Source organism: Callionymus lyra, chromosome 8 (genome assembly GCF_982586985.1).
Source record: "Callionymus lyra chromosome 8, fCalLyr1.hap1.1, whole genome shotgun sequence".
Classification (NCBI taxonomy): domain Eukaryota; kingdom Metazoa; phylum Chordata; class Actinopteri; order Syngnathiformes; family Callionymidae; genus Callionymus; species Callionymus lyra.
Genome location: NC_141825.1, coordinates 3614924 through 3627841, shown reverse-complemented (window position 1 = coordinate 3627841; position 12918 = coordinate 3614924). Strand labels below are relative to the sequence as shown.

The 12918-nt window shown below is 48.0% G+C and overlaps 17 non-coding genes across 17 annotated transcripts; all 17 read right to left on the bottom strand.

Annotated features, from left to right (window-relative positions):
• Window positions 1–589: 589 nt before the first annotated feature.
• Window positions 590–754, bottom strand: LOC148073186 (U1 spliceosomal RNA). The gene has a single exon (XR_015712456.1). It is a non-coding gene; the product is annotated as a U1 spliceosomal RNA (small nuclear RNA).
• A 469-nt stretch (window positions 755–1223) lies between these two features.
• Window positions 1224–1414, bottom strand: LOC148073185 (U2 spliceosomal RNA). Its single transcript, XR_015712153.1, has one exon. It is a non-coding gene; the product is annotated as a U2 spliceosomal RNA (small nuclear RNA).
• A 670-nt stretch (window positions 1415–2084) lies between these two features.
• Window positions 2085–2249, bottom strand: LOC148073184 (U1 spliceosomal RNA). The gene has a single exon (XR_015712455.1). It is a non-coding gene; the product is annotated as a U1 spliceosomal RNA (small nuclear RNA).
• Window positions 2250–2718: 469 nt separating this feature from the next.
• On the bottom strand, window positions 2719–2901 carry LOC148073183 (U2 spliceosomal RNA). The gene has a single exon (XR_015712275.1). It is a non-coding gene; the product is annotated as a U2 spliceosomal RNA (small nuclear RNA).
• A 718-nt stretch (window positions 2902–3619) lies between these two features.
• On the bottom strand, window positions 3620–3784 carry LOC148073182 (U1 spliceosomal RNA). The gene has a single exon (XR_015712454.1). It is a non-coding gene; the product is annotated as a U1 spliceosomal RNA (small nuclear RNA).
• A 457-nt stretch (window positions 3785–4241) lies between these two features.
• LOC148073181 (U2 spliceosomal RNA) lies at window positions 4242–4432 on the bottom strand. The gene has a single exon (XR_015712152.1). It is a non-coding gene; the product is annotated as a U2 spliceosomal RNA (small nuclear RNA).
• Window positions 4433–5133: 701 nt separating this feature from the next.
• Window positions 5134–5298, bottom strand: LOC148073180 (U1 spliceosomal RNA). Its single transcript, XR_015712452.1, has one exon. It is a non-coding gene; the product is annotated as a U1 spliceosomal RNA (small nuclear RNA).
• A 469-nt stretch (window positions 5299–5767) lies between these two features.
• Window positions 5768–5958, bottom strand: LOC148073179 (U2 spliceosomal RNA). The gene has a single exon (XR_015712151.1). It is a non-coding gene; the product is annotated as a U2 spliceosomal RNA (small nuclear RNA).
• A 701-nt stretch (window positions 5959–6659) lies between these two features.
• Window positions 6660–6824, bottom strand: LOC148073178 (U1 spliceosomal RNA). Its single transcript, XR_015712558.1, has one exon. It is a non-coding gene; the product is annotated as a U1 spliceosomal RNA (small nuclear RNA).
• Window positions 6825–7293: 469 nt separating this feature from the next.
• LOC148073177 (U2 spliceosomal RNA) lies at window positions 7294–7484 on the bottom strand. The gene has a single exon (XR_015712150.1). It is a non-coding gene; the product is annotated as a U2 spliceosomal RNA (small nuclear RNA).
• A 701-nt stretch (window positions 7485–8185) lies between these two features.
• On the bottom strand, window positions 8186–8350 carry LOC148073176 (U1 spliceosomal RNA). The gene has a single exon (XR_015712451.1). It is a non-coding gene; the product is annotated as a U1 spliceosomal RNA (small nuclear RNA).
• A 469-nt stretch (window positions 8351–8819) lies between these two features.
• Window positions 8820–9010, bottom strand: LOC148073175 (U2 spliceosomal RNA). Its single transcript, XR_015712149.1, has one exon. It is a non-coding gene; the product is annotated as a U2 spliceosomal RNA (small nuclear RNA).
• Window positions 9011–9711: 701 nt separating this feature from the next.
• LOC148073174 (U1 spliceosomal RNA) lies at window positions 9712–9876 on the bottom strand. Its single transcript, XR_015712557.1, has one exon. It is a non-coding gene; the product is annotated as a U1 spliceosomal RNA (small nuclear RNA).
• A 469-nt stretch (window positions 9877–10345) lies between these two features.
• Window positions 10346–10536, bottom strand: LOC148073173 (U2 spliceosomal RNA). Its single transcript, XR_015712148.1, has one exon. It is a non-coding gene; the product is annotated as a U2 spliceosomal RNA (small nuclear RNA).
• Window positions 10537–11237: 701 nt separating this feature from the next.
• LOC148073172 (U1 spliceosomal RNA) lies at window positions 11238–11402 on the bottom strand. Its single transcript, XR_015712450.1, has one exon. It is a non-coding gene; the product is annotated as a U1 spliceosomal RNA (small nuclear RNA).
• Window positions 11403–11871: 469 nt separating this feature from the next.
• Window positions 11872–12062, bottom strand: LOC148073171 (U2 spliceosomal RNA). The gene has a single exon (XR_015712147.1). It is a non-coding gene; the product is annotated as a U2 spliceosomal RNA (small nuclear RNA).
• A 633-nt stretch (window positions 12063–12695) lies between these two features.
• Window positions 12696–12860, bottom strand: LOC148073170 (U1 spliceosomal RNA). Its single transcript, XR_015712556.1, has one exon. It is a non-coding gene; the product is annotated as a U1 spliceosomal RNA (small nuclear RNA).
• Window positions 12861–12918: the final 58 nt, after the last annotated feature.

Genomic DNA, 12918 nt, shown 5'->3' with positions numbered 1-12918 from the left:
CCACACAGGGAAAGGAACCACACAGGGTAAGGAGCCACACAAAGAAAGGAACCTGACAAAGTAAGGAGCCACACAGAGTAAGTAACCAGACAGAGTAAGGAACAACACAGAGTAAGGAACCAGACAGAGTAAGGAGCAACACAGAGTAAGGAGCAACACAGGGTAAGGAACAACACAGAGTAAGGAGCCACACAGAGTAAGGAGCCACACAGAGTAAGGGACAAGACAGAGTAAGGAGCAACACAGAGTAAGGAGCCACACAGGGTAAGGAACAACACAGAGTAAGGAGCCAAACAGGGTAAGGAGCCATACAGAGAAAGGAACCAGGCAGGGTAAGGAACCAGATCTCCTTCTCCTCACTGGAATGCTCCACATCAATTGGGAAAGGCCTGGGCCAACAGTTTGAGATCAGTCCAGTGCTAAGAAGGTCGACAAAGGTCATTCACTGAGAGCGCGATTTTAACTTGATCCCAGAAGGTGATTCCAACCTACCCGGCAACTTGTTAAACCCTACAGACAAGGACAAGCCTCGGCTGAGTGTTCCACACGAGCTTGCATCAAACTAAAGCATTCTTTAACAAGTGATGAACGGGGGAGAGCGCGAACGCAGTCCCCCACTACCAGAAATTATGCAGTCGAGATTCCCACATTTGGGGAATTCGCAAAGGTCAGCATGACCTAGAGTGCAATGGCCGGGCCTCGCCTTGGGTGAACCACCTTCCTGATCATGGTGTCTCCCCTGCCAGGTAAGTATGAATTGTAGAGCTCATAGACTTGATGGCCTGGAAATAATCCCTTGTTCTTACTCATGGTGGGGAGTAATGAGCCACACAGGGTAAGGAACAAGGCAGAGTAAGGAGCCACACAGAGTAAGAACCCAGACCTAGTAAGGAGAGCAACACTATGAAAGGAACCAGACAGATTAAGGAACCATATAGGGTAAGGAACAAGGCAGAGTAAGGAGCCACACTATGAAAGGAACCAGACAGAGTAAGGAACCATATAGGGTAAGGAACAAGGCAGAGTAAGGAGCAACACTATGAAAGGAACCAGACAGAGTAAGGAACCATACAGGGTAAGGAGCCATACAGAGAAGGGAACCAGGAAGGGTAAGGAACGAAATACCCCCATCCTTCTCCTCACTTGAACACTCCACATCAATTGGGAAAGGCCTTGGCCAACCGCTTGAGGGGTTTGTACACTTAATTTCCATACAACTTTTAGGTTTTTGCACTGTTCCCAGAGATAATGCAATACCGGGTCAATGCGCAGAGAGGGTGGAGCAAGCCCCTGGCCCTTCTCCCATGTCCAAAAATCAATTTAATATATGGTCTCCATATAGGAGACGTATCAGATATTAAACTGATAAGAACAGATACTACACTTGATCTTAGCCAAAAGGCCGAGAAGCGATGGCAACCATGTGCATGACCTTTTAGAGGGGCTCGAAAGGTCAACGAGAGCCACTTACGGGCCACAAAGGGTAAAGAACCAGAAAAGGTAGGGAGCCACATAGGGTAAGGAACCACACAGGGTAAGGAACCACACAGGGTAAGGAGCCACACAAAGAAAGGAACCTGACAAAGTAAGGAGCCACACAGAGTAAGTAACCAGACAGAGTAAGGAACAACACAGAGTAAGGAACCAGACAGAGTAAGGAGCAACATAGAGTAAGGAGCAACACAGGGTAAGGAACAACACAGAGTAAGGAGCCACACAGAGTAAGGAGCCACACAGAGTAAGGGACAAGACAGAGTAAGGAGCAACACAGAGTATGGAGCCACACAGGGTAAGGAACAACACAGAGTAAGGAGCCAAACAGGTTAAGGAACCAGACAGGGTAAGGAGCCATACAGAGAAAGGAACCAGGCAGGGTAAGGAACCAGATTTCCAGATTTTGAGATCAGTCCAGTGCTAAGAAGGTCGACAAAGGTCATTCACTGAGAGCGCGATTTTAACTTGATCCCAGAAGGTGATTCCAACCTACCCGGCAACTTGTTAAACCCTACAGACAAGGACAAGCCTCGGCTGAGTGTTCCACACGAGCTTGCATCAAACTAAAGCATTCTTTAACAAGTGATGAACGGGGGAGAGCGCGAACGCAGTCCCCCACTACCAGAAATTATGCAGTCGAGATTCCCACATTTGGGGAATTCGCAAAGGTCAGCATGACCTAGAGTGCAATGGCCGGGCCTCGCCTTGGGTGAACCACCTTCCTGATCATGGTGTCTCCCCTGCCAGGTAAGTATGAATTGTAGAGCTCATAGACTTGATGGCCTGGAAATAATCCCTTGTTCTTACTCATGGTGGGGAGTAATGAGCCACACAGGGTAAGGAACAAGGCAGAGTAAGGAGCCACACAGAGTAAGAACCCAGACCTAGTAAGGAGAGCAACACTATGAAAGGAACCAGACAGATTAAGGAACCATATAGGGTAAGGAACAAGGCAGAGTAAGGAGCCACACTATGAAAGGAACCAGACAGAGTAAGGAACCATATAGGGTAAGGAACAAGGCAGAGTAAGGAGCAACACTATGAAAGGAACCAGACAGAGTAAGGAACCATACAGGGTAAGGAGCCATACAGAGAAGGGAACCAGGAAGGGTAAGGAACGAAATACCCCCATCCTTCTCCTCACTTGAACACTCCACATCAATTGGGAAAGGCCTTGGCCAACCGCTTGAGGGGTTTGTACACTTAATTTCCATACAACTTTTAGGTTTTTGCACTGTTCCCAGAGATAATGCAATACCGGGTCAATGCGCAGAGAGGGACCCCTGGCCCTTCTCCCATGTCCAAAAATCAATTTAATATATGGTCTCCATATAGGAGACGTATCAGATATTAAACTGATAAGAACAGATACTACACTTGATCTTAGCCAAAAGGCCGAGAAGCGATGGCAACCATGTGCATGACCTTTTAGAGGGGCTCGAAAGGTCAACGAGAGCCACTTACGGGGCCACAAAGGGTAAAGAACCAGAAAAGGTAGGGAGCCACATAGGGTAAGGAACCACACAGGGTAAGGAACCACACAGGGTAAGGAGCCACACAAAGAAAGGAACCTGACAAAGTAAGGAGCCACACAGAGTAAGTAACCAGACAGAGTAAGGAACAACACAGAGTAAGGAACCAGACAGAGTAAGGAGCAACATAGAGTAAGGAGCAACACAGGGTAAGGAACAACACAGAGTAAGGAGCCACACAGAGTAAGGAGCCACACAGAGTAAGGGACAAGACAGAGTAAGGAGCAACACAGAGTAAGGAGCCACACAGGGTAAGGAACAACACAGAGTAAGGAGCCAAACAGGTTAAGGAACCAGACAGGGTAAGGAGCCATACAGAGAAAGGAACCAGGCAGGGTAAGGAACCAGATTTCCTTCTCCTCACTGGAATGCTCCACATCAATTGGGAAAGGCCTGGGCCAACAGTTTGAGATCAGTCCAGTGCTAAGAAGGTCGACAAAGGTCATTCACTGAGAGCGCGATTTTAACTTGATCCCAGAAGGTGATTCCAACCTACCCGGCAACTTGTTAAACCCTACAGACAAGGACAAGCCTCGGCTGAGTGTTCCACACGAGCTTGCATCAAACTAAAGCATTCTTTAACAAGTGATGAACGGGGGAGAGCGCGAACGCAGTCCCCCACTACCAGAAATTATGCAGTCGAGATTCCCACATTTGGGGAATTCGCAAAGGTCAGCATGACCTAGAGTGCAATGGCCGGGCCTCGCCTTGGGTGAACCACCTTCCTGATCATGGTGTCTCCCCTGCCAGGTAAGTATGAATTGTAGAGCTCATAGACTTGATGGCCTGGAAATAATCCCTTGTTCTTACTCATGGTGGGGAATAATGAGCCACACAGGGTAAGGAACAAGGCAGAGTAAGGAGCCACACAGAGTAAGAACCCAGACCTAGTAAGGAGAGCAACACTATGAAAGGAACCAGACAGATTAAGGAACCATATAGGGTAAGGAACAAGGCAGAGTAAGGAGCCACACTATGAAAGGAACCAGACAGAGTAAGGAACCATATAGGGTAAGGAACAAGGCAGAGTAAGGAGCAACACTATGAAAGGAACCAGACAGAGTAAGGAACCATACAGGGTAAGGAGCCATACAGAGAAGGGAACCAGGAAGGGTAAGGAACGAAATACCCCCATCCTTCTCCTCACTTGAACACTCCACATCAATTGGGAAAGGCCTTGGCCAACCGCTTGAGGGGTTTGTACACTTAATTTTAGGTTTTTGCACTGTTCCCAGAGATAATGCAATACCGGGTCAATGCGCAGAGAGGGTGGAGCAAGCCCCTGGCCCTTCTCCCATGTCCAAAAATCAATTTAATATATGGTCTCCATATAGGAGACGTATCAGATATTAAACTGATAAGAACAGATACTACACTTGATCTTAGCCAAAAGGCCGAGAAGCGATGGCAACCATGTGCATGACCTTTTAGAGGGGCTCGAAAGGTCAACGAGAGCCACTTACGGGGCCACAAAGGGTAAAGAACCAGAAAAGGTAGGGAGCCACATAGGGTAAGGAACCACACAGGGTAAGGAACCACACAGGGTAAGGAGCCACACAAAGAAAGGAACCTGACAAAGTAAGGAGCCACACAGAGTAAGTAACCAGACAGAGTAAGGAACAACACAGAGTAAGGAACCAGACAGAGTAAGGAGCAACACAGAGTAAGGAGCAACACAGGGTAAGGAACAACACAGAGTAAGGAGCCACACAGAGTAAGGAGCCACACAGAGTAAGGGACAAGACAGAGTAAGGAGCAACACAGAGTAAGGAGCCACACAGGGTAAGGAACAACACAGAGTAAGGAGCCAAACAGGGTAAGGAGCCATACAGAGAAAGGAACCAGGCAGGGTAAGGAACCAGATCTCCTTCTCCTCACTGGAATGCTCCACATCAATTGGGAAAGGCCTGGGCCAACAGTTTGAGATCAGTCCAGTGCTAAGAAGGTCGACAAAGGTCATTCACTGAGAGCGCGATTTTAACTTGATCCCAGAAGGTGATTCCAACCTACCCGGCAACTTGTTAAACCCTACAGACAAGGACAAGCCTCGGCTGAGTGTTCCACACGAGCTTGCATCAAACTAAAGCATTCTTTAACAAGTGATGAACGGGGGAGAGCGCGAACGCAGTCCCCCACTACCAGAAATTATGCAGTCGAGATTCCCACATTTGGGGAATTCGCAAAGGTCAGCATGACCTAGAGTGCAATGGCCGGGCCTCGCCTTGGGTGAACCACCTTCCTGATCATGGTGTCTCCCCTGCCAGGTAAGTATGAATTGTAGAGCTCATAGACTTGATGGCCTGGAAATAATCCCTTGTTCTTACTCATGGTGGGGAATAATGAGCCACACAGGGTAAGGAACAAGGCAGAGTAAGGAGCCACACAGAGTAAGAACCCAGACCTAGTAAGGAGAGCAACACTATGAAAGGAACCAGACAGATTAAGGAACCATATAGGGTAAGGAACAAGGCAGAGTAAGGAGCCACACTATGAAAGGAACCAGACAGAGTAAGGAACCATATAGGGTAAGGAACAAGGCAGAGTAAGGAGCAACACTATGAAAGGAACCAGACAGAGTAAGGAACCATACAGGGTAAGGAGCCATACAGAGAAGGGAACCAGGAAGGGTAAGGAACGAAATACCCCCATCCTTCTCCTCACTTGAACACTCCACATCAATTGGGAAAGGCCTTGGCCAACCGCTTGAGGGGTTTGTACACTTAATTTCCATACAACTTTTAGGTTTTTGCACTGTTCCCAGAGATAATGCAATACCGGGTCAATGCGCAGAGAGGGTGGAGCAAGCCCCTGGCCCTTCTCCCATGTCCAAAAATCAATTTAATATATGGTCTCCATATAGGAGACGTATCAGATATTAAACTGATAAGAACAGATACTACACTTGATCTTAGCCAAAAGGCCGAGAAGCGATGGCAACCATGTGCATGACCTTTTAGAGGGGCTCGAAAGGTCAACGAGAGCCACTTACGGGGCCACAAAGGGTAAAGAACCAGAAAAGGTAGGGAGCCACATAGGGTAAGGAACCACACAGGGTAAGGAACCACACAGGGTAAGGAGCCACACAAAGAAAGGAACCTGACAAAGTAAGGAGCCACACAGAGTAAGTAACCAGACAGAGTAAGGAACAACACAGAGTAAGGAACCAGACAGAGTAAGGAGCAACATAGAGTAAGGAGCAACACAGGGTAAGGAACAACACAGAGTAAGGAGCCACACAGAGTAAGGAGCCACACAGAGTAAGGGACAAGACAGAGTAAGGAGCAACACAGAGTAAGGAGCCACACAGGGTAAGGAACAACACAGAGTAAGGAGCCAAACAGGGTAAGGAGCCATACAGAGAAAGGAACCAGGCAGGGTAAGGAACCAGATCTCCTTCTCCTCACTGGAATGCTCCACATCAATTGGGAAAGGCCTGGGCCAACAGTTTGAGATCAGTCCAGTGCTAAGAAGGTCGACAAAGGTCATTCACTGAGAGCGCGATTTTAACTTGATCCCAGAAGGTGATTCCAACCTACCAGGCAACTTGTTAAACCCTACAGACAAGGACAAGCCTCGGCTGAGTGTTCCACACGAGCTTGCATCAAACTAAAGCATTCTTTAACAAGTGATGAACGGGGGAGAGTGCGAACGCAGTCCCCCACTACCAGAAATTATGCAGTCGAGATTCCCACATTTGGGGAATTCGCAAAGGTCAGCATGACCTAGAGTGCAATGGCCGGGCCTCGCCTTGGGTGAACCACCTTCCTGATCATGGTGTCTCCCCTGCCAGGTAAGTATGAATTGTAGAGCTCATAGACTTGATGGCCTGGAAATAATCCCTTGTTCTTACTCATGGTGGGGAGTAATGAGCCACACAGGGTAAGGAACAAGGCAGAGTAAGGAGCCACACAGAGTAAGAACCCAGACCTAGTAAGGAGAGCAACACTATGAAAGGAACCAGACAGATTAAGGAACCATATAGGGTAAGGAACAAGGCAGAGTAAGGAGCCACACTATGAAAGGAACCAGACAGAGTAAGGAACCATATAGGGTAAGGAACAAGGCAGAGTAAGGAGCAACACTATGAAAGGAACCAGACAGAGTAAGGAACCATACAGGGTAAGGAGCCATACAGAGAAGGGAACCAGGAAGGGTAAGGAACGAAATACCCCCATCCTTCTCCTCACTTGAACACTCCACATCAATTGGGAAAGGCCTTGGCCAACCGCTTGAGGGGTTTGTACACTTAATTTCCATACAACTTTTAGGTTTTTGCACTGTTCCCAGAGATAATGCAATACCGGGTCAATGCGCAGAGAGGGTGGAGCAAGCCCCTGGCCCTTCTCCCATGTCCAAAAATCAATTTAATATATGGTCTCCATATAGGAGACGTATCAGATATTAAACTGATAAGAACAGATACTACACTTGATCTTAGCCAAAAGGCCGAGAAGCGATGGCAACCATGTGCATGACCTTTTAGAGGGGCTCGAAAGGTCAACGAGAGCCACTTACGGGGCCACAAAGGGTAAAGAACCAGAAAAGGTAGGGAGCCACATAGGGTAAGGAACCACACAGGGAAAGGAACCACACAGGGTAAGGAGCCACACAAAGAAAGGAACCTGACAAAGTAAGGAGCCACACAGAGTAAGTAACCAGACAGAGTAAGGAACAACACAGAGTAAGGAACCAGACAGAGTAAGGAGCAACACAGAGTAAGGAGCAACACAGGGTAAGGAACAACACAGAGTAAGGAGCCACACAGAGTAAGGAGCCACACAGAGTAAGGGACAAGACAGAGTAAGGAGCAACACAGAGTAAGGAGCGACACAGGGTAAGGAACAACACAGAGTAAGGAGCCAAACAGGGTAAGGAGCCATACAGAGAAAGGAACCAGGCAGGGTAAGGAACCAGATCTCCTTCTCCTCACTGGAATGCTCCACATCAATTGGGAAAGGCCTGGGCCAACAGTTTGAGATCAGTCCAGTGCTAAGAAGGTCGACAAAGGTCATTCACTGAGAGCGCGATTTTAACTTGATCCCAGAAGGTGATTCCAACCTACCCGGCAACTTGTTAAACCCTACAGACAAGGACAAGCCTCGGCTGAGTGTTCCACACGAGCTTGCATCAAACTAAAGCATTCTTTAACAAGTGATGAACGGGGGAGAGCGCGAACGCAGTCCCCCACTACCAGAAATTATGCAGTCGAGATTCCCACATTTGGGGAATTCGCAAAGGTCAGCATGACCTAGAGTGCAATGGCCGGGCCTCGCCTTGGGTGAACCACCTTCCTGATCATGGTGTCTCCCCTGCCAGGTAAGTATGAATTGTAGAGCTCATAGACTTGATGGCCTGGAAATAATCCCTTGTTCTTACTCATGGTGGGGAATAATGAGCCACACAGGGTAAGGAACAAGGCAGAGTAAGGAGCCACACAGAGTAAGAACCCAGACCTAGTAAGGAGAGCAACACTATGAAAGGAACCAGACAGATTAAGGAACCATATAGGGTAAGGAACAAGGCAGAGTAAGGAGCCACACTATGAAAGGAACCAGACAGAGTAAGGAACCATATAGGGTAAGGAACAAGGCAGAGTAAGGAGCAACACTATGAAAGGAACCAGACAGAGTAAGGAACCATACAGGGTAAGGAGCCATACAGAGAAGGGAACCAGGAAGGGTAAGGAACGAAATACCCCCATCCTTCTCCTCACTTGAACACTCCACATCAATTGGGAAAGGCCTTGGCCAACCGCTTGAGGGGTTTGTACACTTAATTTCCATACAACTTTTAGGTTTTTGCACTGTTCCCAGAGATAATGCAATACCGGGTCAATGCGCAGAGAGGGTGGAGCAAGCCCCTGGCCCTTCTCCCATGTCCAAAAATCAATTTAATATATGGTCTCCATATAGGAGACGTATCAGATATTAAACTGATAAGAACAGATACTACACTTGATCTTAGCCAAAAGGCCGAGAAGCGATGGCAACCATGTGCATGACCTTTTAGAGGGGCTCGAAAGGTCAACGAGAGCCACTTACGGGGCCACAAAGGGTAAAGAACCAGAAAAGGTAGGGAGCCACATAGGGTAAGGAACCACACAGGGTAAGGAACCACACAGGGTAAGGAGCCACACAAAGAAAGGAACCTGACAAAGTAAGGAGCCACACAGAGTAAGTAACCAGACAGAGTAAGGAACAACACAGAGTAAGGAACCAGACAGAGTAAGGAGCAACATAGAGTAAGGAGCAACACAGGGTAAGGAACAACACAGAGTAAGGAGCCACACAGAGTAAGGAGCCACACAGAGTAAGGGACAAGACAGAGTAAGGAGCAACACAGAGTAAGGAGCCACACAGGGTAAGGAACAACACAGAGTAAGGAGCCAAACAGGGTAAGGAGCCATACAGAGAAAGGAACCAGGCAGGGTAAGGAACCAGATCTCCTTCTCCTCACTGGAATGCTCCACATCAATTGGGAAAGGCCTGGGCCAACAGTTTGAGATCAGTCCAGTGCTAAGAAGGTCGACAAAGGTCATTCACTGAGAGCGCGATTTTAACTTGATCCCAGAAGGTGATTCCAACCTACCAGGCAACTTGTTAAACCCTACAGACAAGGACAAGCCTCGGCTGAGTGTTCCACACGAGCTTGCATCAAACTAAAGCATTCTTTAACAAGTGATGAACGGGGGAGAGTGCGAACGCAGTCCCCCACTACCAGAAATTATGCAGTCGAGATTCCCACATTTGGGGAATTCGCAAAGGTCAGCATGACCTAGAGTGCAATGGCCGGGCCTCGCCTTGGGTGAACCACCTTCCTGATCATGGTGTCTCCCCTGCCAGGTAAGTATGAATTGTAGAGCTCATAGACTTGATGGCCTGGAAATAATCCCTTGTTCTTACTCATGGTGGGGAGTAATGAGCCACACAGGGTAAGGAACAAGGCAGAGTAAGGAGCCACACAGAGTAAGAACCCAGACCTAGTAAGGAGAGCAACACTATGAAAGGAACCAGACAGATTAAGGAACCATATAGGGTAAGGAACAAGGCAGAGTAAGGAGCCACACTATGAAAGGAACCAGACAGAGTAAGGAACCATATAGGGTAAGGAACAAGGCAGAGTAAGGAGCAACACTATGAAAGGAACCAGACAGAGTAAGGAACCATACAGGGTAAGGAGCCATACAGAGAAGGGAACCAGGAAGGGTAAGGAACGAAATACCCCCATCCTTCTCCTCACTTGAACACTCCACATCAATTGGGAAAGGCCTTGGCCAACCGCTTGAGGGGTTTGTACACTTAATTTCCATACAACTTTTAGGTTTTTGCACTGTTCCCAGAGATAATGCAATACCGGGTCAATGCGCAGAGAGGGTGGAGCAAGCCCCTGGCCCTTCTCCCATGTCCAAAAATCAATTTAATATATGGTCTCCATATAGGAGACGTATCAGATATTAAACTGATAAGAACAGATACTACACTTGATCTTAGCCAAAAGGCCGAGAAGCGATGGCAACCATGTGCATGACCTTTTAGAGGGGCTCGAAAGGTCAACGAGAGCCACTTACGGGGCCACAAAGGGTAAAGAACCAGAAAAGGTAGGGAGCCACATAGGGTAAGGAACCACACAGGGAAAGGAACCACACAGGGTAAGGAGCCACACAAAGAAAGGAACCTGACAAAGTAAGGAGCCACACAGAGTAAGTAACCAGACAGAGTAAGGAACAACACAGAGTAAGGAACCAGACAGAGTAAGGAGCAACACAGAGTAAGGAGCAACACAGGGTAAGGAACAACACAGAGTAAGGAGCCACACAGAGTAAGGAGCCACACAGAGTAAGGGACAAGACAGAGTAAGGAGCAACACAGAGTAAGGAGCCACACAGGGTAAGGAACAACACAGAGTAAGGAGCCAAACAGGGTAAGGAGCCATACAGAGAAAGGAACCAGGCAGGGTAAGGAACCAGATCTCCTTCTCCTCACTGGAATGCTCCACATCAATTGGGAAAGGCCTGGGCCAACAGTTTGAGATCAGTCCAGTGCTAAGAAGGTCGACAAAGGTCATTCACTGAGAGCGCGATTTTAACTTGATCCCAGAAGGTGATTCCAACCTACCCGGCAACTTGTTAAACCCTACAGACAAGGACAAGCCTCGGCTGAGTGTTCCACACGAGCTTGCATCAAACTAAAGCATTCTTTAACAAGTGATGAACGGGGGAGAGCGCGAACGCAGTCCCCCACTACCAGAAATTATGCAGTCGAGATTCCCACATTTGGGGAATTCGCAAAGGTCAGCATGACCTAGAGTGCAATGGCCGGGCCTCGCCTTGGGTGAACCACCTTCCTGATCATGGTGTCTCCCCTGCCAGGTAAGTATGAATTGTAGAGCTCATAGACTTGATGGCCTGGAAATAATCCCTTGTTCTTACTCATGGTGGGGAGTAATGAGCCACACAGGGTAAGGAACAAGGCAGAGTAAGGAGCCACACAGAGTAAGAACCCAGACCTAGTAAGGAGAGCAACACTATGAAAGGAACCAGACAGATTAAGGAACCATATAGGGTAAGGAACAAGGCAGAGTAAGGAGCCACACTATGAAAGGAACCAGACAGAGTAAGGAACCATATAGGGTAAGGAACAAGGCAGAGTAAGGAGCAACACTATGAAAGGAACCAGACAGAGTAAGGAACCATACAGGGTAAGGAGCCATACAGAGAAGGGAACCAGGAAGGGTAAGGAACGAAATACCCCCATCCTTCTCCTCACTTGAACACTCCACATCAATTGGGAAAGGCCTTGGCCAACCGCTTGAGGGGTTTGTACACTTAATTTCCATACAACTTTTAGGTTTTTGCACTGTTCCCAGAGATAATGCAATACCGGGTCAATGCGCAGAGAGGGTGGAGCAAGCCCCTGGCCCTTCTCCCATGTCCAAAAATCAATTTAATATATGGTCTCCATATAGGAGACGTATCAGATATTAAACTGATAAGAACAGATACTACACTTGATCTTAGCCAAAAGGCCGAGAAGCGATGGCAACCATGTGCATGACCTTTTAGAGGGGCTCGAAAGGTCAACGAGAGCCACTTACGGGGCCACAAAGGGTAAAGAACCAGAAAAGGTAGGGAGCCACATAGGGTAAGGAACCACACAGGGTAAGGAACCACACAGGGTAAGGAGCCACACAAAGAAAGGAACCTGACAAAGTAAGGAGCCACACAGAGTAAGTAACCAGACAGAGTAAGGAACAACACAGAGTAAGGAACCAGACAGAGTAAGGAGCAACATAGAGTAAGGAGCAACACAGGGTAAGGAACAACACAGAGTAAGGAGCCACACAGGGTAAGGAACAACACAGAGTAAGGAGCCAAACAGGGTAAGGAGCCATACAGAGAAAGGAACCAGGCAGGGTAAGGAACCAGATCTCCTTCTCCTCACTGGAATGCTCCACATCAATTGGGAAAGGCCTGGGCCAACAGTTTGAGATCAGTCCAGTGCTAAGAAGGTCGACAAAGGTCATTCACTGAGAGCGCGATTTTAACTTGATCCCAGAAGGTGATTCCAACCTACCCGGCAACTTGTTAAACCCTACAGACAAGGACAAGCCTCGGCTGAGTGTTCCACACGAGCTTGCATCAAACTAAAGCATTCTTTAACAAGTGATGAACGGGGGAGAGTGCGAACGCAGTCCCCCACTACCAGAAATTATGCAGTCGAGATTCCCACATTTGGGGAATTCGCAAAGGTCAGCATGACCTAGAGTGCAATGGCCGGGCCTCGCCTTGGGTGAACCACCTTCCTGATCATGGTGTCTCCCCTGCCAGGTAAGTATGAATTGTAGAGCTCATAGACTTGATGGCCTGGAAATAATCCCTTGTTCTTACTCATGG